The sequence below is a fragment of the Colobus angolensis genome, unplaced genomic scaffold, assembly GCF_000951035.1.
Source record: "Colobus angolensis palliatus isolate OR3802 unplaced genomic scaffold, Cang.pa_1.0 Scaffold72, whole genome shotgun sequence".
Lineage (NCBI taxonomy): Eukaryota > Metazoa > Chordata > Mammalia > Primates > Cercopithecidae > Colobus > Colobus angolensis.
In genome coordinates, this window is record NW_012120932.1 from 2,819,834 (window position 1) to 2,842,642 (window position 22,809).

General features: G+C 51.3%; 1 long non-coding RNA gene across 1 annotated transcript; it reads left to right on the forward strand.

Annotated features, from left to right (window-relative positions):
- Positions 1 to 289: 289 nt before the first annotated feature.
- Positions 290 to 2,359, forward strand: LOC105501496. The gene is made up of 2 exons (XR_001000198.1): positions 290 to 1,325; positions 1,973 to 2,359. It is a non-coding gene; the product is annotated as an uncharacterized LOC105501496 (long non-coding RNA).
- The last annotated feature ends 20,450 nt before the right edge of the window (positions 2,360 to 22,809 follow it).

The following is a 22,809-nucleotide window of genomic DNA, read 5'->3' on the forward strand; positions in this document are numbered from 1 at the left end:
AGGGAGACCCAGCGGAGCGCACGCCCTGGAAGCAGAGAGCCGGAGAGTTCGGGAGGCAAGACCCCCAGAGACGAGAGTCGGAGGGATCCACGACACAGGTGAGAGAGGCGGCAGAGGGAGACGGCGTGGGCCAAACAAGATTTGAGAGAGTGTGATGTGAGGGTGCCAGGGACGCCACCGAGATGTGCACAGAGACCAAAAGAGGCGTGAGAGCCAGCGGGCTGTGACGTGACGGAGGGCACAGAGGCAGGCGGGGCAGAGGGAGGGGGCGGTAAAGAAAGGGGCAGCTAGAAAACGGGCGGCTTGATCGGCTTTTAGGTAGCCCCGGAAAGGTCGGGAGGAGGAGGGGCAAAGGCCGCGCTCCTCAGCTGGGAAGGAGGTGGTCCGAGCAGCCTCCAGTCCCGGGCTCGAGACCGCCAACCCGGCAAGGGTGAGGCAGCGTGCAGGGATGCAAGGGGCAGAGCGGTAGGGGCACTTGTGCACCTCGCCCACCTCTGCCTCAGTTTACCACGTACGGCCTCTTTTCTCTCCGGGCTGCCATGAGAGAAAAATGATCTCCAGCCGAGATTTGCTTGATTTGCAAATTCAAGTGATCCATGGACACATGCTTCTTGACAGCCCCAGGAGGCTGTGGGCCGGTTACACCCCCTAGTTAGAACAGGAGAAGGATTCCAGGAGAAGGGAAGGATGCAGCTTTGTCTTTACCCAGCTCTGGAGTATCAAGAAACCGTTACTGGGCGGAGTTGGGGCGAGGGAGCCACAGGTTGCTCTGAGAGTGTAAAGAGCAAACCCTGGTGGGATCTGGCTCCATTGTGGAGCCTCAAAGGTTCCAACATGATGGAGGAAGTTGGCAGTGCCTTCTCTAGATCTTTCTTTCCATCAATAGAGAGTATAAACCCAAGCTGTGGAGTGAACGACCCCAAAGCTACTCTATGCTGAACTCCTCTCTTTGGTCCTGCCACTACTGGTGAAACCACTGACCCTTTCTGGGCCTCAGTTTCCTTACCTGTCCTGAGGAGATGCTGACACCTGGCTCCAGGGAGACTGTGAGAACTCAGTGAGGGGGTCCTGCACGCCGAGGATCCTGCACCCTGGGAGCCCTTAGGTCTGTTTGGAGAGAAAACAGTTCCTCCAGGCAAGAGGGGAGAAGTGTCCCCAGGAGGTAGGGGGAGGAGTACCTGCCCTTCTCCCCCTTCTCAGGAATCACTGGTCCTACCTCCCAGCCCCATCCGCCATTGCCAGTCAGCGCCTGATGCACTGTGGGTGTCCTGGGCCACCCCGACTTCCTCTATGAGCTCCATGTGGGGCCTCAGTCTTCACCTCAGGCAACTAGGGCTTACCACACCTATGGCCATGCCCCCCACCCAAGTTGAAGTCCTTTCTCCAGCTCCAGCTGCTGGTGGGGAGGCCTTCAGGCTGGCCCTCAGCCCCTGGCCCCGGCCCCAGACTCGGGGGTGGGGGTGGGGGGCAGGTGGGGAGGACTAGGAAGTGGCCCAGATCCTTTGTCTGTAGGGCTTGGAGTGAGGACAAAGACTACCTTCTCTGGTAAGATCCCAATCCCAAGAGCCCACTGTCTCTCCTTCCCAGTTGTTGCATGACTTTCTGAACTCAGAGTTACCACTGGGACTGAAAGAAGGTGGCCTCAATGGCCGCCAGTTTCTTCAGACTCCCTCGAAGAGTGGTGCTGTGAGCCTACATGGTTCTTTGGAAAGGGTGGAGAGGGCACCACTAAAAGCAACAGTATCCCACACTGAGCAGGCCACCTCGTGAGAGACCAAGAGACCAGGAAGCTGGCCCTGTCACTGTTGGCCAAGCAGCCACCGACATCCAACTTGGCAAATAGAAAAAAGCCAGTGTCTCCTGGGAGGCCGGGGCAGCCATTCGGGCCCCCCCACCCACCCATGGTAGACTCAGGGAACCCTCCCTAGATGAGTGCAATGGTATCACTCAATTCAACCATCTCCTTTCTCAGATGGGAAACTGAGGCCTAGTGAGAGGCAGGGCCTGGTGCAGGTACTGCAGTGAGTAGGGCTGGTTTACTATTGCTCCTTGTACAGAGCCATATCAAGCCCCTTTTCCCGGCTTCCTCCCTCACCTCCATCTTAGCCCCCTCCTCACCCCCTGGCTTCTACATCTCCCTAAGGGCATAGCCTAGTGGCGGTTTCTCCCTGAGTAGGCCCAGCGAGCCTCTGTCCCATCCCCTGTTATTTGGGCCCTAACACAAGCCACCCAAATTTGAACCATCTCTGCCCCATGCTCAAGACCTGAGGGTCTCACATCCTCAAAATGGTCCCCAGATTCCAGATTCAAGGATCACACTGTTCATCAGCTGTCACTAAACTTATTTGACTACAAGCCATCCTCCTGGGATAGTTCCTTGGTCAGTTTGTGGGGGAGGGGGTCATTTTCAGGATGGAGGCCTCCTGTCTAGATTTTGGGGAGTCAGAAGACTAGTGCAGCCCAGCCCTCACCCCATTCCACAGGTGTGCACCCCCAGCTCCTTGGCCACTGGCCAGGACCATTTCCTGCAGCCCCAGGCCAGCCCTGCAGCATGAGCAGAGGGCGGCTTTGGGAATGAGGCCCTGAGGGCTGGAAGGAGAATGCCCAGAGCCTAGGCAGCTTTGGGAGACCGCAGCTGGCTCCAGGGACTGACAGAGCCAGGGTCCTGCCCCCGGTCGCCCAAAACACCTCCCTCGCAGGTCTGTCTCCGGTCCCCCTGGCTCCTGCTAGACGCAGCCTCCCCGTCACCCGACCCCAGGGCAAACCAGCAGATAAACCCCTTTTCGGCGAAAATTACACAAAACCGGCGGCGGCAGGGCCTCCTCTGCTCAGGCACTGCCGCGTTGGCGGCCGAAAAAAGAGGCTCCCAGAGAACGGGAACCCCCTCCCTGTCTAGGACACCGAGGCCGAGAGAGGGGAAGCCTCCTCCCCAGTGGGGTGCAGTCTGGGATCGCAGTCCCCACCCCAGGGGCGCAGCTGCCAGCCCGACGCCTGGGACATCCCCCTCCCGAGGCCTCTAGCCGCCGCCGCGAAAATCCCGGAAACCGTCCCGCTCGCGGCGGGCGCAGTGGAAAAGGTGACCTCAGCGCCCCGGGCCAGTCGCCCTCCCTAGCAGCCGGGCGGCGAGGGGCTCCGGGCGGCAGGGGGTCCTCGGCGCCGCCCAGTCGTTGGATGAGGGCCCTCGGAGCGCAGAACCGGCCTCCTCCCCACCCATGTTCTGCCCCCCACACCCTATACAGCCCCTTTGGAGGCTGCGGGACTGGGAGGGGACCACCTCATTCCCACAACCGAATCCCCTAAGCATTCAGGTGTAGGTTGCAGAACCGCCTCCTCTCCACCCACACACTTCTCCTACTCCAGCGCCTCCCAGACGGGATTGTGAAATGGCTCCGCGCGCGCAGGGGTCCGGGAGCCGTTCGCTGTACGGGGGGGAGGCTGAGTCTGGAAGGAGCACTCGGGGCAGGCTGAGCGGCCAACGGCCAGGGGATCGTGCGTTGCTTGGAGGACGCTGGGCTCTCCTCCATCTGCCTCGGCCGCGGGCAGTTTGTTTCCGCTCCCACTTGCAGCGGGTCTGCATCTTAATTGGCAAAACGAAGTTGGGGCCGCGGTGGAGCGGAGGCTTCTTCCAGAACGGTCAGCTCACCTCCGGCTGCAGTCGTCCCAGCAGCCGCCTGCGGGGGGTCCCACGGCCTCTTACTGGTTGACGTCCAGCCCCTAGGGGCACAGGTGGCCCCGGGCCACCTCATCTCGCGGCCTTCTGCTCCCGGCGCAGCCTTGCGCGCCCCGCCGCCCAGCACACTGTCCGTCCCTGGGGACACGTCACTAGCGCTGCGAATGGAGCTCGTTTCCTCTTTTCTTTTTTCTTTTCTTCTTCTTCTTCCTTTTTTTTTTTTTTACCTTTGGTTCTGATTGTCCAGGCTGTTGGTGCCGTGTTGGTGGTGCTGCTGGGACTGGGGCACCGGCCTTGGCCGCAGGTGTGCTGTGCCCGACAGAGGCCGCCTGGACCTCGCTCGGAACGCACCGTCCGGATGGGCTGCGGCGTTCGCCCTGCTTTTGCGCGGAGCAGAGACTGGCAATATCTTTCCTAGCTTAAAAACAGAAAATCTTGGAATTATAAAATTACCCCGTCCCCACTCTTACAGGTTTATCTCCTGGAGACCACCAACTCGCTTTCTCTTTGGAGAAGCCAGTCTGTGTGATGCTTTCTTTCATGAAAATTTCCAACTCAAATGTGGGCATTCGTTTTGAGCCATTTCAAAGCCCTAGAAGCTCGGGGTCAAATTGTGTTTGGGGTGACAGCGCCTTTAGACACATCCCCTCTCTTTCCAAGCTCCACCTCTTGGAGCAGTTTACAAATTTGTTCCTTTGGAATTCGCTACTTTATTTTTGTTTTGTAAGTTTTGCTGCTGATTTTTTAAAAATGTCTAATTTTCTATGAAAGTGTGAGTTTAAATACATCCAACAGCCCAGCATAGTGGCAAGCGCCTGTAGTCCCAGCTTCTGGGCAGGTTGAGGTAGGAGGACTCCTTGAGCCCAACAGTTCGAAGCTGCAGTGAACTCTGATTGCCCCACTGCACCAGCCTGGGCGACAGATCCAGACCCCGTCTCTTAACAAAAATAATAAATAAAATAAAAGATAGATTCTTAGATAGGTAATAAATAACCCGCTCCGGCGACCCGGAGATGACCCGGTTCTTGGTCTAGGAACCGGAGGTGTTGCTTCTGGACATGCAGAGCCGCTAGCCCGCGGCTCCACTCCCAGCCCTCCAGGCCCTGGACGGGTCCCGCCTCCATTTCACACCCACCGCTCTCCAGCCCCGGCGGCTCCCGCAGAGACCTCGCTTCGGAGTCCAGTTACGCGAACCAGCGGCGCCTGAGGCCACACCCAGAGTCAGGAAGTAGCCGTCTGGGTGCCGGGGCTCCGTGAGGCCGGCCGCGAAGACCAGAGCTGCTGGGCGCCGACTGCAAGGCCGGGTGGGGGCGGTGCTTGCGACCCGCACGGGTGCTCTCCCGCCGGCGAGTGTGGACCCTTCGAGAACGCTCCCTGGGCCCAGGTCTGACCCCCACGCGCGTGCTGCTTCGACCTTCCGAGGAGAGTCAGTGTCGGTGCGGACCGACTACGCGGGCCCTCCCTGCCCCATCCACGCTGGTGCCAGGCTGCAGCTCAAGACCTGGTTTCCACCCCAGGCTCCCACAGAGCCCATGAAGCGCTGGTCACAGTCCCTGGAAGCCGCGGACCGGGCTCCTCTAGGAGCCTTCCCGACGTGCAGAGCCTGAGACCCCAGAGAGCGGCCGGCTCGCGCGGGCCAGAACGCGGCGAGGCACCCGCGGAAACGGCTCGGCTTTTCTTTCTTTTCCCCTTTTCTTTCATTATTTGTGTTTTTTTTTTTCCTCTTTCTTCCCTTCTTCCACCCATTTCCCCATCCTCTTTTGTTTTTTAAGTCCTCCCCCCACCCCGCTTCTTTCTTTTATTGCTCGCTCACTCTCGCTCTTGTCTCCTCTCCTGCTCCCGCTCCCCACCCCTTTCTGTTCCTTTTCATCAGAAGGACTGCCAAGCCCCAGTCCCGTCCTCCTAATAAAAGAAGAGGCCTTCATGCTCGCGGTGTGCCCACCAGGTGCCAGACGCTCTGAAGATCTATCTAGCATGTTTAATAGGCACAGAGCTCTTGCAGGGTTCTATAGCCTGTGTAGGGGTGGGGGATTCTTTCCAGCTTGGGCAGCCTGGGGAGCTAGGCCTGGGACTGGGGAAGGGGTCTGGGCCGTGGCCCCTTAGCCAGGTGAGATGGACCACAGCATCTCCTCCAGAATGTCTCCTGGTGGCAGGGAGGCCAGGCCAGATCACATTGCCCATGTTCCAGCAGGGACTTACACTTGCATCTGTCCTTCCTGACACAGGACTCTACTGTAGCTACCAGTCCTGTCTTCACCTGCCACCTCCCCACTCCACCACCCTGCCAGGACTGGAAGGGAGAGGGGGCTGGGCACTGCCTCCTCCAGCAGCACCTCCCACTGGGTGCTGCTTGGGAGGGGACGGAACAGGGGACTTGGTGCTTCTTTTACAGACGAGAGTTCTGGGATCTAGGGGGGGAAAAGGAGGCTACAGCCACACCACCCCTCAGATGCCAGGCAGGATCACCCTCTGGTACCCTGGCTCCAGGACAGCCCTCCTGCCTCCTGCTGGTGTGAACTGACTGAAGATGACACACAGAGAGGATGGGGACAGGAGCTGGTGCCACCTCCACAGGCACTGGGCTTCCCTGGGCCCCCTCTCCCTTGTCATACCTGTACTTTCTGCCTTGTTCCTGCCCATTGGTGCCAGGAATGGGCTTATAAGCCCAGTTCCCAAATGGTCAAATTCCACACATTTGCAGATAGGCAGAGCACACAGGGGACCTTGAGATGGTTTGCAGACATCTTCCTACTACTGCCCTTGAGCAAGCCCATGTCCTGTGCAAGCCTCAGTTTCCCCATGTGGAAAAACAGGAGGGGTTTTAGGTGAACCTTTCTCCTTGCCAGTGTTAACAACTTAGGTCATGGACTGAAAAACTTTTTCTATAAAGGGCCAGATAAGCAAATGTTTCAGGTTTTGCAGGCCACACGGCCCTGTTTGGTGACTCAGCCCTGTCTTTGTAGTGTGAAAGTAGCCCTGGATAATGCATAAATGAGTAGGTACGGCTGTGTTCCAACCAACTTTATTTATAGATGTGAAAATCTGAATTATATCTAATTTTCATGTCGCAAAATATGATGCTTTTTTTCTTCAACCACTTAAATATGTAAAAACCATTCTCAGTTTGCTGGCCAAGCAACAACAGGCAGTGGGCCACAGTTTACCAATTCTTGTGTAGTTTCAATTATTCTGATTGCACAAATATTGCACTTCCGTATCAGACATGTTGCCTTATGTTAACATTTTTTCTTCTAATTTCTTTTTTCCAGGAAAGGATCTGTTAGTTTACCACTATTTGGGCCTTAGGAACACAGAATCACCTGGCTCATTTCCTACTCCCATTTCTGAGTTCTCAACAATTTAAGTGTTTCCCTTATTAATACCATACCCAGACACTGGATTGCACAACGTACAATCACCCTCTCACTTAATCCTTGCAACAGCCTTTGGAATAGAGATAGTTGACCCTGCCTTCCAGCTCCTTGCACACCCCTGGAGACAGGGCGCTCACTCCCTTCACTGGCTGCCTAACGGACTGCTGAGAGCCTAGTGACCTAGGCTTGCAGCCCCTTCAGGGTGAAGGCCACCCCCAGGGGAGAGTGCTTCTTCCCATCCAGCCATTCCCAACCCCTGGCAATTCCATCGAAATCCTCTCCAGCTGCTGAAATGTAGATGGACAGGGGGCCGTGGCTCTGACTTTCTGGGAGTTTCCCAAGCCTCGAGCCTTTGCAGCTGCCAAGTGACAAATCTTGCAGGGACTAGGCAAAGGGAAAGAATATGACAGAAAAATAGAGATTATAAATGTGTTGCTTGCTGGAAGTGTTTCCAGGAAATCTTGCTCACAGAGAGGCCTTATCGCCCCGCCCCCGCAACGTCCTTGGTTCTTGCGCCCTCTGCTGGTCATGTTGAGTCTTAACCATGCTCACTCGGAACCGTTCCTCTTGTAAAGGAAAACAAGACTGCATGATCTCACTTGTATGTGGAATCTGAAAAAGCTGACATCATAGAAATAGAGTGAAATGGTGGTTATTAGGGCCAGGATGTGGGGGAGAAATGAGAAGATGTTGGTCAAAGGGTACAAACTTTCAGTTATAAGATAAATTCTGGGGATCTATGTACAGCATGGTGACTATAGTTAACAATTATGTATTGCGAGCTTGCAGCACGTCATTGCAGCACAATTATGTATGTGCTGAAAGGGTCGGTCTTCAGTGTTCTCACCAAAATGGTAACTATGTGACGCGATAGATGTGTTAATTAGCTTGATTGTGGTGATCATCACAGTATATACATATACCAAAACATCACATTGTACACCTCGAATACATACTTTTGTTGTTGTTGTTGTTGAGACAGGTATGACTGTCGCCCAGGCTGGAGCCCAGTGGTGCCATCTCAGCTCACTGCAACCTCCGCCTCCCGGGCTCAAGCAATCCTCCCACATCCTGGGCTCAAGCAGTCCTCCCACCTCAACCTCCATAGTAGCTGGGACTGCAGGCACACACCACCATGCCCGGCTAATTTTTGTATTTTTGGTAGAGACAGGGTTTCACCATGTTGCCCAGGCTGGTCTCCAACTCCTGCACTCAAGCAATCTGCCTGCCTTGGCCTCCCAAAGTGCTGGAATTACAGGCATGTGACACCATGCCCAGCATATATACAATTTTTATTTGCCCATTATCCCTCAATAAAGCTGAGGGATTTTGTTTTTTTTAAAAAAAGGAAAAATAATCCAGTACTTACTTTCCTTCTCTATGTGTCAAACACCTTGCTGGATGCTGAAGATACAAAGAAAAAGACATCTTAGCTGCCCACAGGAAGTGCAGTTTAACCATGCAGAGATGTACAAATGTGCTCACAGCCAATGGCAAAAACACAGCACGCAGAACGCGGTGGACACAACGGGAGGGAGCATGCCACGGAGCAGAGGCGTGCGGGAGGCCCTGAGCCCCACGGGTGGGGAGCTTCCAGACACACACAGTGAGCTCATGGCTTCCACTGTGGGGTGCTGGTGTTCCGATCAGCGGGCCACACAGCACAGGTTGGATTTTAAATGTCTGGATACTTTTAGAGCCAGCTGCATCTGACCTTCAGGGACTTAAGAGGCTGAGCTCTGTGCCCCGTAATGAAGCCCAGGGGGATGCTCTCTGGGCCTGCTACTGAAAAGGGGAGTCTCTCAGTACGTTGTAGGTTCCACTGTGCACTCCCCAACCTGGAAGAGCCCTAGTCAGTCTTCTAGGGAGCACACCGTCTGTGCAAGGCCTTGTGCCCCCTGTTACATGATCTCGTTTAAACTCATGTCTTCCCACTCTAGGAGACTGGCAATTTTACCCTTAATTTACTAGCAAAGAAACTGAGGCAGAGAGGGGTGACCTCATTTGTCTGAGAGGTGGAGCTGCAGTGCTCCCTCCACAGCATCACAATGACCTTTTTGGGGACCCCAAAAAGTCACCTTCTGACTTAACCCCTACTTTCCCTCACTGATTGCCACTGAGACAGACCTATGGCTCTAGCTGCCAAAGGTCACCCAAGCTGGGTGACCACGGGCACACCAAGCTCACTGTGTCCAGATCTGGACTTATTGTTATCCACCTCATCCTGCTCTGAGTGGAGAAGATGGACTGGAGCAGCTGTCCCCTGCTGACACAGCTCACTGACCAGGGGCTTCCCTGGGAGGCAGCCCTGTTCCTACCCAAGCACAAACAGCAGGCAAGGCATCTCCACTCAAAGGGCAGGGCCCTGTGGACTCAATTCTGGTCAGGACACCCATGGTACTGGGCTCCTTCCATAGGTTGGCCCTGTGCTGGTCCCAACCTCATCCCATTCTAGCTCAGTCTAGGAGAGCAGGACTGCCATTTACAGACTACGTAACTCCCAGGGGTGTCATCGACTGTGCTGAGAATAGCACTTCTTGATTGTGCAGTGTGCAACCCACACAACTGTGCCCAACAGTCCTGCCAATTATTTGTTTGCTTCTCTTCTCATCAAACCAAATGGATAGAAAACGTTGTTATCATTGTTTTGAGTTCTGCCTGCTCCTTCCCCAGATGATAAGCAACATGTTGAAACAAGGGAAGAAAACATATCCTATCTGCATACTTCCTGTTAAAAATCCACCTTAATTTATAAATCTACTGGCCTTCCGTTGTACGTTTCTGTTACAGATTAGAGCAAAATTCATCCATGAAGGTGTTTGTGTCCTACATAATCCATCCCTTTGAATATAGGGGATCTATCAGTGTGATAGGATAGCATCGCCCTGATGGTGCTACCTGATATGGCAAAAAGGATTCTGAGGTACCTGATTGACTTTGAATTGATCCAAAGGGAGATTGTCCTGGGCCTGACTAATTGAGACAACCTGTTTAAGAGGGACTGGGTCCAGGCACAGTGGCTCACGTCTATAATCCCAGCAGTTTGGAAGGCTGAGGCAGGCAGATCACCTTAGGTCAGGAGTTCGAGACCAGCCTGGTCAACATGGAGAAACCCCATCTCTACTAAAAATATAAAAATTAATCGGGCATGGTGGCACATGCCTGTAATCCCAGCTACTCGGGAGGCTGAGGCAGGAGAATCACTTGAACCCAAGAGGCGGAGGTTGCAGTGAGCTGAGATCACACCACCACACTCCAGCCAGGGCAACAGAGCAAGACTCTGTCTCAGAAAAAAAAAAGTGACTGAGGTCTTCCCTGAGGTCAGAGAAGTTCTGCCAGCCCTGAAAAAGCCAGCTCACTGAGCAGCCGACAGAGGGCCCGCATGGCCAGGACCCAGAGCAAGCAGGTAAACTCAGCCAACAGCCTGAATAAACTCAGAAGCGGGTCTTCCTTGGCAGAGCTCCAGGTGAGACCGCAGCCTGGCTGGCACCTTATTGCTGATTTATGAGACCCTGAGCAGATCCTGACACATGGAGGAGATAATAATATGAGATAATAACAGTGTTTGGTTTTCAGCCACTGAGTTTGCAGAGCTTTGCTGTGCTGCAGTAGCACCCAAGTTCAGCCACGGAGGTGTGTGTGTTGGGGGAACCTCATGTCTGCCACAGGAGAGACACCACAGGACGGCAGACATCCTCTTTGAATCTTCGTCTTCTTCCATCACCCAAAGGCAAACCTCAGAGTCCAGGCCGGTGACCCTGCCTGCAGAGGGACTGTGATGTCCCTCATCCCTGCAGTGACTGCTGGTGCCCGAGGGAGCCCCTTCGGCCGGAGGCTGTCCACAGCATGGACGGGAGAACACGGGGGGCCACATTCTGGCCAGCCCTGGTGGTGCGATGGCCTGCAGCCACCACCTTGCTGTGATTCAGAAAGAGCAGATCCTTGGCTCACACCTATAATCCTAGCACTCTGGGAGGTCAAGGCAGGTGGATCACAAGTACCCGTCACCACTTCTGGCTAATTTTTTGTAGAGACAGAGTTGCTAGTAGAGATGGGGTTTTACCATGTTGGCCAGGCTGGTCTTGAACTCCTGACCTCAGGGGATCCACCTGCCTGGTCCTCTCAAAGTGCTGGGATTACAGCCATGAGCCACTGCACCCAGCTTTTAAAACTAAGATCCAGATCACTTTAAAACACATTTATTCAGTAAGAACACACTGTCATGTAAAGAGAACAATCGGATAAAGGAAGCACTGGTTATGCGTGAGGAAACAGCAAGAACATGAAGATGAAGGTGCGAGCAAGGCGGCACAGGGTTCGGTTCAAACCTTGTCCTGCTCAGTGTTGGAAGCACATTCCTTCTGTGTGCCTCAGTTTCTCCCACTGAGAAATGAGGATACCACTAGCACTTGCGTCCTGGAGTTCTCATGATGTGAGGACCAGCTGATACACGTTCCTATAGCCCCAGACCAGCCCAGGCCCGCAGCACATGCTGGTGAGTCATCTGTTAAATAAACTGGACAAATGAGGCAGGGGAGCCCTGCACCAGCACAGTGAATCCAGGCTGGCCACCACTGCCACCAGCTCGCCTTCCCTCCACCAAATACTAGGGGCCCTGCCAGAGGTGGCCTGACAGTGGTTCCTTCAGGGAATTATGTGACCAGTGTTGGCCGGGGCTGCCCCAGCACCAACCGAGACCCACAGCCTCAGCTTCCTTGACACTTGCTTTTCTTGTCCCTCCAATGGAGGACTCAGCTTCTATAGGAAGAAGTGATTGGCACTGGCAGGGCTTTCCTCAGTCAGTGGAGTGAGAACGAATGAAGTGAATGAATGAAGCACTCAGGAAAGCTCTGATGCTGCCATGCATGCTACCTTGATCTGAGCTAGGACAGTGTCTGCTGCATGTCCTGCAAGCCACGGAGAGCCCTGGGCCTCCAGCAGAGGCCCACATAATCCATCCTGTCTGAAAATGACCCCTGGGCAGAGGTCTCACCAAGAGGTGGGGACAGCAGCTGCGGGGCCACATGCCAAGGACACCTTCCACAGCTGGAGCACGTTGAGCGTCCACTTGCTTCCCTGACCAGCAGCAAAGTGAACAGAGTCTCTTTGGCGGGAACCACATGGCCATGGCCACCGGGTGCGGCCTAACGTCTGAGGGGGGGGTGGGTGCGAGATGGGGGCTCCTGAGGCCGGCGCCTGCTGGAGCGTCCATGCAGCCCGGTGAGGGGTGAAGTGTGGCTGGGGCTGGGGGAGGAGGCTGGTTGTTGTTTGTGTCAGTGTGCAATGCCTGGAGTCCTGCGAGCCCGCTCCTTGTCCTGGAGATGACAGCCTAATCCCCTTTCCAAGTGGGGCCACCACCCTCCCCAGTGCTGGGCCACCCGTGTGTGGCCAGAGCATGCCTGGAGGTTGGGTGGGGGCTCTGTGCCGCATAAACACTCCAGTGACATGGACATCTGGCCAGAATGTCCTTCCTGAAGGCCTTGGTCACTGGTTCCCATAAAGCTGCCACCTTGGGAAGTCGGGGCAGGATAGACTTGGTCTCCGTCTCTGTGTGGCCCTGTCCCGCACACTTGCTCATCTGCTGTACTCGCCTCTCCTGCACAGGGATCCCCAGAGACACCCCGCTCAGATCCCTCTCCCCATGTCCCCCCACATCTTCCCCCTCCAGCCCTGCCTGTGACTGGTGAGTCCCTTCGCTCCTTCCTCTGGCTGAGGAGGCGCTGCCTGCCCCTCCCGGCCGCCCTCTGCGTCCTCAGAGCTCTAAGCTCCCTCTGGTGAAACGCCCACGGATCTGTGGGAAGAGCCTCCGGCACCGGCACTGTCCAGGGCCATTAGAGGTAGAATGCCTTCCTCCAAGGGCGGCTGAGGACACCAAGGGTCCCTGGTGTCCTGGGCACAGGGCCTGACTATGGCAGGTGCTAAGTAAATAAAGAGCTTGATTTGCAGCCAGCTCGTAGTCCATCGCCTCCAGACCCCTCCCTAGAGGAGACTCGGTGAGGGCCCCTCTCTTCTGAGAAGCCTCTCCTTCCCCACAGGGCTCCTTTGTCCCTGGCCCCTCATTCCGTCTCCACCCACGACCGCCCAGACCCTGCTCATGGCTTCCAGAGCTTCCTCTTCTCATTCGCCTCAACTCCCTTGTCCTTGCCTCTGTCTAGAGCCTGCTCTCAGCACTCATCATTGGATGGGCAACAGCGGGCACAACTTTCTCACTTTCTGATGGGGAAACAGACCAGAGCAGGGAGGGACTCACTCCAGCCACACAAATAGTGGCAGAATTGGGACGACATGTCAGTCAAGACAGGCTGCTGTGATGAAAGCTTCCAATGCCTGGAGGCTTGCAGGGCCGGGGTTTATTCTCTGTCCTGCGGCCGGCCCCTGACATCAGTGGGGAGCCAGGCTCAGCCTCTCTGTCCGCCAGCCCCTGGCCCACAGAGTGGTCCCTTCCTCTATTCAACAGGTGTTTTGTGCAGCTTACTGTCAGTCAGACCTTATGACTTAGCTTGCTGTGGCACTTTGTCCAGCCAGCTCTTCTGGGGAAGAACAGAACTCCTCAGGGGAAAGAGAAGCTTGTTTATTTTTGTATTTTAAAAAAATCCCTGCCACTAGTTTCTGTTCCTTGGGAACAGAAAGGTCCACCAATCTCTACCTCCACCCAGTACTGATACATTTCTAGGGAGATGGAAAAGTTCTGATATTTTAAATGCTGAAGTGGGGGAATCCAGAACAGGGCCATCACTGCCTGGTTAGTTTCCTGTGGTTGCTGAAAAAAAAAAAGAAGTACCACAGCCGGGTGACTTAGAGCAGGGGACATTCACTCTCTACAGTTCTAGAGGCCAGAAGTCCAAAACCAAGGTGTTGGCAGGCGACGCTCTCCCTACAGGCTGTAGGGGAGGAGCCCTCCTTACGTCTTTCAGCTTCCAGTGAAGGCCGGCAGTCCTTGGCTTGTGGCCACATAATTCCAGGCACTGCCTCTATCATCCCATGACCTTCCCCATGTGTCTATGTATGCAGACACATACATACATGTGTCTGTGGTCTCCTTATAAGAGACCACCAGTCATTGTGTTAGAGTCTGTCCTTATTCAGCCGGACCTCACCTTAACTACCTACATCTGCAAAGATCATATTTCCAAAAACAGCTACATTCATAGGTTCCAGGAGGTTAGAACTTCAACATATCTTTTTGGAGGATGTGATTCATCCCACAACACTGCCTATATGGCATCTTTGTACAAATTAGATAAAGACTTCCCCTCCTACAGATAGGCACAGCTGCAGCCAGCAGAGCACAGCTGGGTTGGAACCCCCAACTAGCACCTTTGTGCAGTGAACAACCCACACAACTGCAAGCAGCCACCCTATCCAGGAACCTGTCCATTTATAAGTTTAACATTCATCCCAGGTAAACAGTCCAGGCCAGAATTTCAGCTTGAACCTAGGCCGGCACATGTCACAGAGCCCAGGGGAATGGCACTTCAGCAGCGCCTCAAAAGTAAGGCTGAGGCAAGGGGGCCTTTAGGGGTACATTATCTACACAGTATTTAAAAACGATAACAAAAGTGACTAAAAATTTGGTCTGCTTTTTGTTATCACCATGCACCCATTATTTTAAACAATGTCAGTCATGAAATGCTCTTCTTCCCCACTAAATATTTTGTTGGGTTATGTTCCAAACCACTGCTGTAGTTACCATTGCATTTCATAACATGCATTTAAGCTTCAAATGAGCACATATGCATTATTTAACTGCTCATCATTAAGCTGTGTTCTACATGGAAGTTGTGATGGTTAATATTGAGTGTCAACTTGATCGGATTGAAGGATACAAAGTATTGATCCTAGGCTTGTCTGTGAGGATGTTGCCAAAGGAGATTAACATTTGAGTCAGTAGGCTGGAGAAGGCAGACCCATCCTTAATCTGGGTGGGCACCATCTAATCAGCTGCCAGCAAATATAAAGCAGGCAGAAAAACATGAAAAGGTGAGACTGGTCTAGCCTCAGCCTGCATCTTTCTCCTGTGCTGGATGCTTCCTGTTCTTGAACATTAGACTCCAAATTTTTCAGTTTTGGAACCGGACTGGCCCTCCTTCCTCCTCAGCCTACAGATGGCCTATTGTGGGACTTTGTGATCATGTGAGTTAATATTTATTAAACTTCCATATATATTATTTTATATATTTTATATATTATATATATGATATATATTACTATAATATGATATATTATATATTATAAAATATACATTCCATTAATTCTGTCCCTCTAGAGAACCCTGACTAATATGGATTTTCATACCAGGAGTGGTTCTAGAGGAACAGAATATTAAGGATGGAGTTATTTAGTTGGTTTTGGGGTTTCTGGAGTTGGCTGTTTAATATGATTACACTAAAGACCCTACTTCTTTTTTTTCTTTTTCTTTTTTTTTTTAGACAGAGTCTCGCTCTGTCACCCAGACTGGAGTGCAGTGGCACAATCCAGCTCACTACAAACTCCACCTCCTGGGTTCAAGAGATTCTCCTGCCTCAGCCTCCCGAGTAGCTAGGACTACAGGCGCATGCCAGCATACCCAGCTAATTTTTGTATTTTTAGTAGAGATGGGGTTTCACTGTGTTAGCCAGGATGGTCTCAACCTCTTGACCTCATGATCTGCCCGCCTCTGCCTCCCAAAGTGCTGGGATTACAGGAGTGAGCCACTGCACCTGGCTGACCCTACTTCTATTAGTATGGAGAACACTGATAGTCCTTGGCACGAACTGTTTAGAGAGAGTTAGGCAAAATAAATGCATTTGACACTCCTGATTCTTCACTCATGAGAGGCAAGGAGTTTAGTGACTCTATACATAATACCTTCGACCATATGTGAAGAACCAAGGAACATAATGAAGCTGGTTGGTTGCTCCTAAGTTCAGAGGACAAAGTGATGAAAGAAAATGATGAATTCAGGGATTCTGTCTTCCGGGTTCAGAAGCAGATACTGAGCCTCAAATCTGCTAAGATTACCCTGAGTGAGAGTCTTATCTCCTGTAGAGAAAGAGCTGAAATTGTGGAAAAACAGATACAAATTCTTATCTTGCAAGTGGCTAACCTGCAATGAAAGATGCATACACAGCCTCACCAGGTGTCTACTGTTAAAGTGAGGGCATTGATTGGAAAAGAAGGGGACCCTGCAACTTGGAATAGGGATGTGTGGGAGGACCCTGATGAAGCTGGGAACACTGAGTTTGTAAACACTGATGAACCTTTTTTGCCAGAAGAAACAGCTTTCCCATCCCCAGTAGTGGCAACATCCCCTCCCCAACCCATGCTGCCATCAGCCTTTCCACCTTTGTCTGAGGAGATAAACCCTGTGTGGCCTGCAGCAACAGTAATGGCCTCCCCTGAGAAAAAGACATTTTCCCCATGGTCTTGGGAATTAACATTAGGCTTCTTACTACTTATGCAAATTTCTGTAGCCAGCTTGAATTTCTCCCCCAGAAAATTGATTTTTCTTTTCTATCACATAGTCAGGCTGCAAATTTTCCAAACTTTTATGCTCTGCTTCCCTTATAAAACTGAATGCCTTTAACAATACCCAAGTCACCTCTTGAATGCTTTCCTGCTTAGAAATTTCTTCCACCAGATACCCTAAATCATCTTTCTCAAGTTCAAAGCTCCACAAATCTCTAGGGCAGGGGCAAAATGCCACCAGTCTCTTTGCCAACAAGGGTCACCTTTGCTCCAGTTCCCAAAAAGTTCCTCATCTCCATATGAGACCAGCTCAGCCTGAATTTTATTGTCCATATCACTATCATCATTTTAGGCAAAGCCATTCAACAAGTCTCTAGGAAGTTCCAAACTTTCCCACATTTTCCTATCTTCTTCTGAGCCCTCCAGACTTCCAATCTCTGCCTATTACCCAGTTCCAAAGTTGCTTCCACATTTTTGGGTATCGTTTCAGCAACACCCTGCTTCTGGTACCAATTTACTGTATTAGTCTGTTTTCATACTGCTGATAAAGACATACATGAAACTGGGAACAAAAAGAGGTTTAATTGAACTTACAGTTCCACATGGCTGGGGAGGCCTCAGAATCATGGCAGAAGGTGGAAGGCACTTCTTACATGGCAGCAGCAAGAGAAAAATGAAGAAGAAGCAAAAGCAGAAACCCCTGATAAACCCATCAGATCCTGTGAGACTTTTTCACTATCATGAGAACAGCATGGGAAAGACCGGCCCCCATGATTCAATTACCTCCCAACGGGTCCCTCCCACAACACACAGGAATTCTGAGGGATAAAATTCAAGTTGAGATTTGGGTGGGGGCACAGCCAAACCATATCATTCTGCATTTAATGTTGCAGCTTGGGGAGTTAAAAAAAGGTTCTAATAGTTTATTTGCTTGGTTAGCTGAAAAATGGATTAAAAGATGGCCCACTCTGAGTGAGCTAGAAATGCCTGATCTCCTTTGGTTTAATGTAGAGGAAGGGATTCAAAGGCTTAGGGAGATTGAGATGGTAGACTGGATTAGTCACTTTAGACCTACTCATCTCAGCTGTGAGAGTCCAGAAGATATATGCTTGACCAATGCCTTGTAAAATAGATTTGTGAGGCCAGCACCTGTACCTTTGAAAAGTCCTTTAATTGTTATTTTCTGTATGTCAGATCTAACAGTGGGAATCACAGTCACTCAACTACAAAGTTTAAATACAATGGGAGTAATTGGATCCCGAGGTGGCAGGGGCGAAGTGGCAGCACTCAACTGTCAAAGGCAATGTGGGCATAGCTACTGTAATGGACAGAAGAGGCAAAGCAGCAATCAGAATAGTCTAACTCATGTAGAGCTCTGGCATTGGCTAATTAATCATGGTGTTTTTAGAAGTGAAACTGATAGAAAGCCTACTGAATTCTTACTTAATTCATATAAGCAGAAAACTTCTTGGTCAAATGGACAAAATTCTAATTTGAATTATAAAAACAGAGAATCATGGCCCCTCAATCAATTCCCAGACTTGAGCCAGTTTACAGACCCAGAACCCCTTGAATGAAGGGGAGGCCACATCCCCTTGAGGAAGGACCCCACTACATTGCCGACAATTTATGCTGTGAATCTTTCTCCCATTCTTCCCCAAGGAGACATCTGGCCTTTTACCAGGGTAACTGTGCATTGGGGAAAGGGAAATTATCAGACATTTCAGGGACTACTGGACATAAACTCTGAGCTGACGTTGATTCCAGGGGACCCAAAATGTCATTGTGGTTCTCCAGTTAAAGTAGGGGCTTATGGAAATCAGGTAATTAATGGAGTTTTAGCTCCGGTCTGACTTGCAGTGGTTTCAGGGGGTTCCCAGGCTCATCCTGTGGTCATTTTTCCATTACCAGAATGCAGAATTGGCAAACTAAGACATACTTAACAGCTGGCAGAACCCCAACATTGGCTCCCTGACTGGTAAGGTGAGGGCTACTATGGTGGGAAAGACCAAATAGAAGCCATTAGAACTGCCTCTACCTAGAAAAAGAGTAAACCAAAAACAATATCACATCCCTTGAGGGACTGAGGACATTAGCGCCGCCATCAAAGACTTGAAGGATGCAGGGGTAGTGATTCCCACCACATCCCCGTTCAACTTTCCCATTTGGCCCAGCAGAAGACAGATGGATCTTGGAGAATGACCATGGATTATCATATGCTTAACCAAGTGGTGACTCCAATTTCAGCTGCTGTACCAGATGTGGTTTCATTGCTTGAGCAAATTAACACATCTCCTGGTACATGATATGCAGCCATTGACTTGGCAAATGCCTTTTTCTCCATTCCTATCCATAAGGACCACCAGAAGCAATTTGCCTTCATCTGGCAAGGCCAGCAATATGCCTTCACTGTCCTACCTCAGGGGCCTATCAACTCTCCAGCTTTGTGTCATAATCTTATTGGGCAAGACCTTGATCACTTTTTGCTTCCACAAGATATCACACTGGTCCATTACATTGACAACATTATGCTGATTGGATCCAGTGAGCAAGAAGTAGCAAACACACTGGACCTATTGGTGAGATAGTTGCATGCCAGAGGATGAGAAATAAATCTGACCAAAATTCAAGGGTCTTCTACCTCAGTAAAATCTCTAGGGGTCCAGTGGTGTCGGGCCTGTCAAGATATTCCTTCTAAAGTGAAATAATAAGTTGCTGCATTTGATCCCTCCTACCACCAAGAAAATGCCACAAGGCCCAGTGGGCCTATTTGGATTTTAGAGACAACATAGAGCAGCTGTGCAAGCTGCTCTGCCATTTGGGCCATATGACCCAGCAGATCCAGTGGTGCTTGAGGTGTCAGTGGCAAGTAGGGATGTTGTTTGGAGCCTCTGGCAGGCCCCATAGGTGAATCACAGCAGAGGCCTCTAGGGTTTTGGAGCCAGGACCTACCATCTTCTGCAGATTACTCTCCTTTTGAGAGACAGCTCTTGGCCGGTTACCAGGCTCTGACGGAAACGGAACGTTTGACTATGAGTCATCAAGTCACCATGCGACCTAAACTGCCTATTATGAACTGGGTGCTTTCCGACCCATCTAGCCATAAAATGGGTCGTGCACGGCAGCATTCCATCATCAAATGGAAGTGGTATATATGTGATCGGGCTCAAGCAGGTCCTGAAGGCACAAGTAAGTTACATGAGGAAGTGGCTCAAATGCCCATGGTCTCCACTCCTGCCACCCTGCTTTCCCTCCCCCAGCCTGCACCAGTGGCCTCATGGGGAGTTTCCTATGATCAGTTGACAGAGGAAGAGAAGACTAGGGCCTGGTTCGCAGATGGCTCTGCACAATATGCAGGCACCACCTGAAAGTGGACAGCTACAGTACTATAGCCCCTTTCTGGGACATCCCTGAAGGACAGTGGTGAAGGGAAATTTACCTAGTGGGCAGAACCTTGAGCAGTGCACCTGGTTGAGCACTTTGCATGGAAGGAGAAATGGCCAGATGTGCGACTGTATACTGATTCATGGGCTGTAGCCAATGGTTTGGCTGGATGGGCAGGGACTTGGAAGAACCATGATTGGAAAATTGGTGACAAAGAAATTTGGGGAAGAGGTATGTGGGTAGACCTCTTTGAGTGGTCAAAACCTGTGAAGGTATTTGTATCCCATGTGAGTGCTCACCAACAGGTGACCTCAGCAGAGAAGGAGTTTAATAATCAAGTGGATAGGAAGATCTGTTCTGTGGACACCACTCAGCCTCTTTCCCCAGCCACCCCTGTCATCACCCAATGGGCCCATGGACAAAGTGGCCATGATAGCAGGGATGGAGGGTAGGCACACACTCAGCAACATGGACTTCCACTCACCAAGGCTGACCTGGCTATGGCAAGTACTGAGTGCCCAATTTGCCAGCAGCAGAGACCAACACTGAGCCCTCGATATGACACCACTCCTCAGGGTGATCGGCCAGCTACCTGATGGAAGGTTGATGATGTTGGACGTCTTCCATCATGAAATGATGGCTTTATCGCCCCCAAAAGAACACTCAACAGTCCTCATGCTGACAGGGGTAACTTTAGATGATTTGGGACCCGTAACCCATGGATGCCTGGGGAGAAGCCACCTGGTCCAGAAACCATCAGGCCTGGGCCATTGGGAGCCCCAGGAGCAGCCCTGGGTGCAATAGCTGGTGCCCAGTACACAGTGTTCCCTTGGAGGGCTCAGGCTCCTTGTGTGTGAATGGTGCCCAGCGATGCCTGCCTCCACTGCCACGATGAGCTCAGTCCCCATGGCCCTGTGTTGTCATTGCCACAGATACATGTTACTGGTCTCCTCCCACACAAGGAAAATGCAGGGCCATACAAACCCTAGAGCCCCGAATGCCACTTTGCAGCTTTGTGGCATTAGCAAAGTTGCTTCACGGCAGAGCCTCGGTTGCCCTGTCTGTGACAGGAAGGCTGGATTCAAGAGTTCTCAAGGCCCCTGCCAGCCCTGGCATTTTTGGGTGAGTCACCAGTAGCACCAGCCACATTCCCTGTAAGCTCAGGGTGCTCTGACAGCCCTGGGAAGGCACCAGTAGAGGTCCCCTGGGTTCCTTTTAACTGGGAATCTTATCATCCTAGGACTGATGTCCTCCAGCAAAGACCTGACTCCAGGCCCAGAATCACCACTTTGTTCCTCAGCCTGTTACCATATTTCCTGGGCAGTGTCTTTCCCCTCCTGTGTCTGATCCTACATGCCCTGCTTAGTCAGCAGTTTATTTCTAATGGCTAGAGTATTGCTATGTGCTTTAACAAACTCGATAGCAGTTTATGTTTCATTTTTGTGCTTGTCTGATGTGGATGCTGCTGATCTGTGCAGGGTTTTCACCATGAAGTGACTCAGGGATCCAGGCTGGTTCTATCTTGCAGTGAGTACCTCCATCCTCTGGGGCCTCAGAGTCCTCTGTGTCTAGGTGGTAGAAGGCTGTAATGAGCTGAATATTTGAAGTGTCATCTTCTCTTATTCTATGCAACAACAATGAAACATTTCTCCATCAGATTGTGATGTGTGACGAAAAGTGAATTTTATACAACAACCAACAATGATCAACTCAGTGGTTGGACCCAGAAGAAGCTGCAAAGCACTTCCCGAAGCCAAACTTGCACCAAAAAACAGTCATGGTCACTGGTGGTCTGCTGCTGGTCTGATCTACTACAGCTTTCTGAATCTCTGCAAAACCACTAAATCTGAGAAGTGTGCTCAGCAAATCAATAAAATGCACCAAAAACTGCAATGCCTGCAGCTGGCATTGGTCAACAGAAAGGCCCCAATTCTTCACGACAATGCCTGACCACACGTTGCACAACCAATGCTTCAAAAGTTGAAATAATTGGGCTAGGACATTTTGCCTCATCCGCCATACTCACCTGACCTCTCGCCAACCGACTACCAGTTCTTCAAACATCTCAACAACTTTTTTCAGGGAAAATGCTTCCACAACTAGCAGGATGCAGAAAACACTTTCCAAGAGTTTGTTGAATCCTGAGGCACGGATTTTTACACTACAAGAATAAACAAACTTACTTCTCTTTGGCAAAAAAAAGTGTTGATTCTAATGGTTCCTATTTTGATTAATAAAGATGTGTTTGAGACTAGTTTTAATGATTTAATACTCACAGTCTAAAGCTGCAAATTACTTGTGCACCAACCTAATATTTATTTTTAAGTGCCTCCCAGGAGCAGAAAGGAGACTGCTAGACTTCGGGGACAGGGCATAGATTTTGACTCAATTCAAGGAAGAGCTTTTGACAAGCAAACCTAAGAGAACAGGGGCATTAGGAGGCAGTGAGCCCCTGGCACTGGAGGCTTGCAGGTTGAGCTCACAGCTCCTATTGCTGTGGGAGGAGGGAGCAGTGTGGATCAGTGGTGCAAATGTGAGTGTGCACACGAGGCACAAGGGAAGGGGACTGCAACACAGGTGGCTGGGTGTCAAGGGTGGGACTGAGAATCTGCAGTTTTCATTGCATTGGCCATGCATGCAGACGCATTCTCAATGCATCTGCATTGGCCCGGTGACCAAACTTTGAGAATCCCTCGTGTAAATAACCTTGAGATAAACATATTCCTCAGTGACCATGTACCGCTCAGGAAATTCAGTCTGAAACTGGGCTGCTTAATCTTTCAGCATTCCATATTTTCTATGGTGACACCAACTCTATGGTGGTATTTTCTTCTACGGTGCAACTCTGCTTAGTGAAAATGAATAGGCTAGTCTGGATTACTTGCATCCTTCACTGGTATCTAGACAGACGTGAGCAGCTCACATCCATGTACC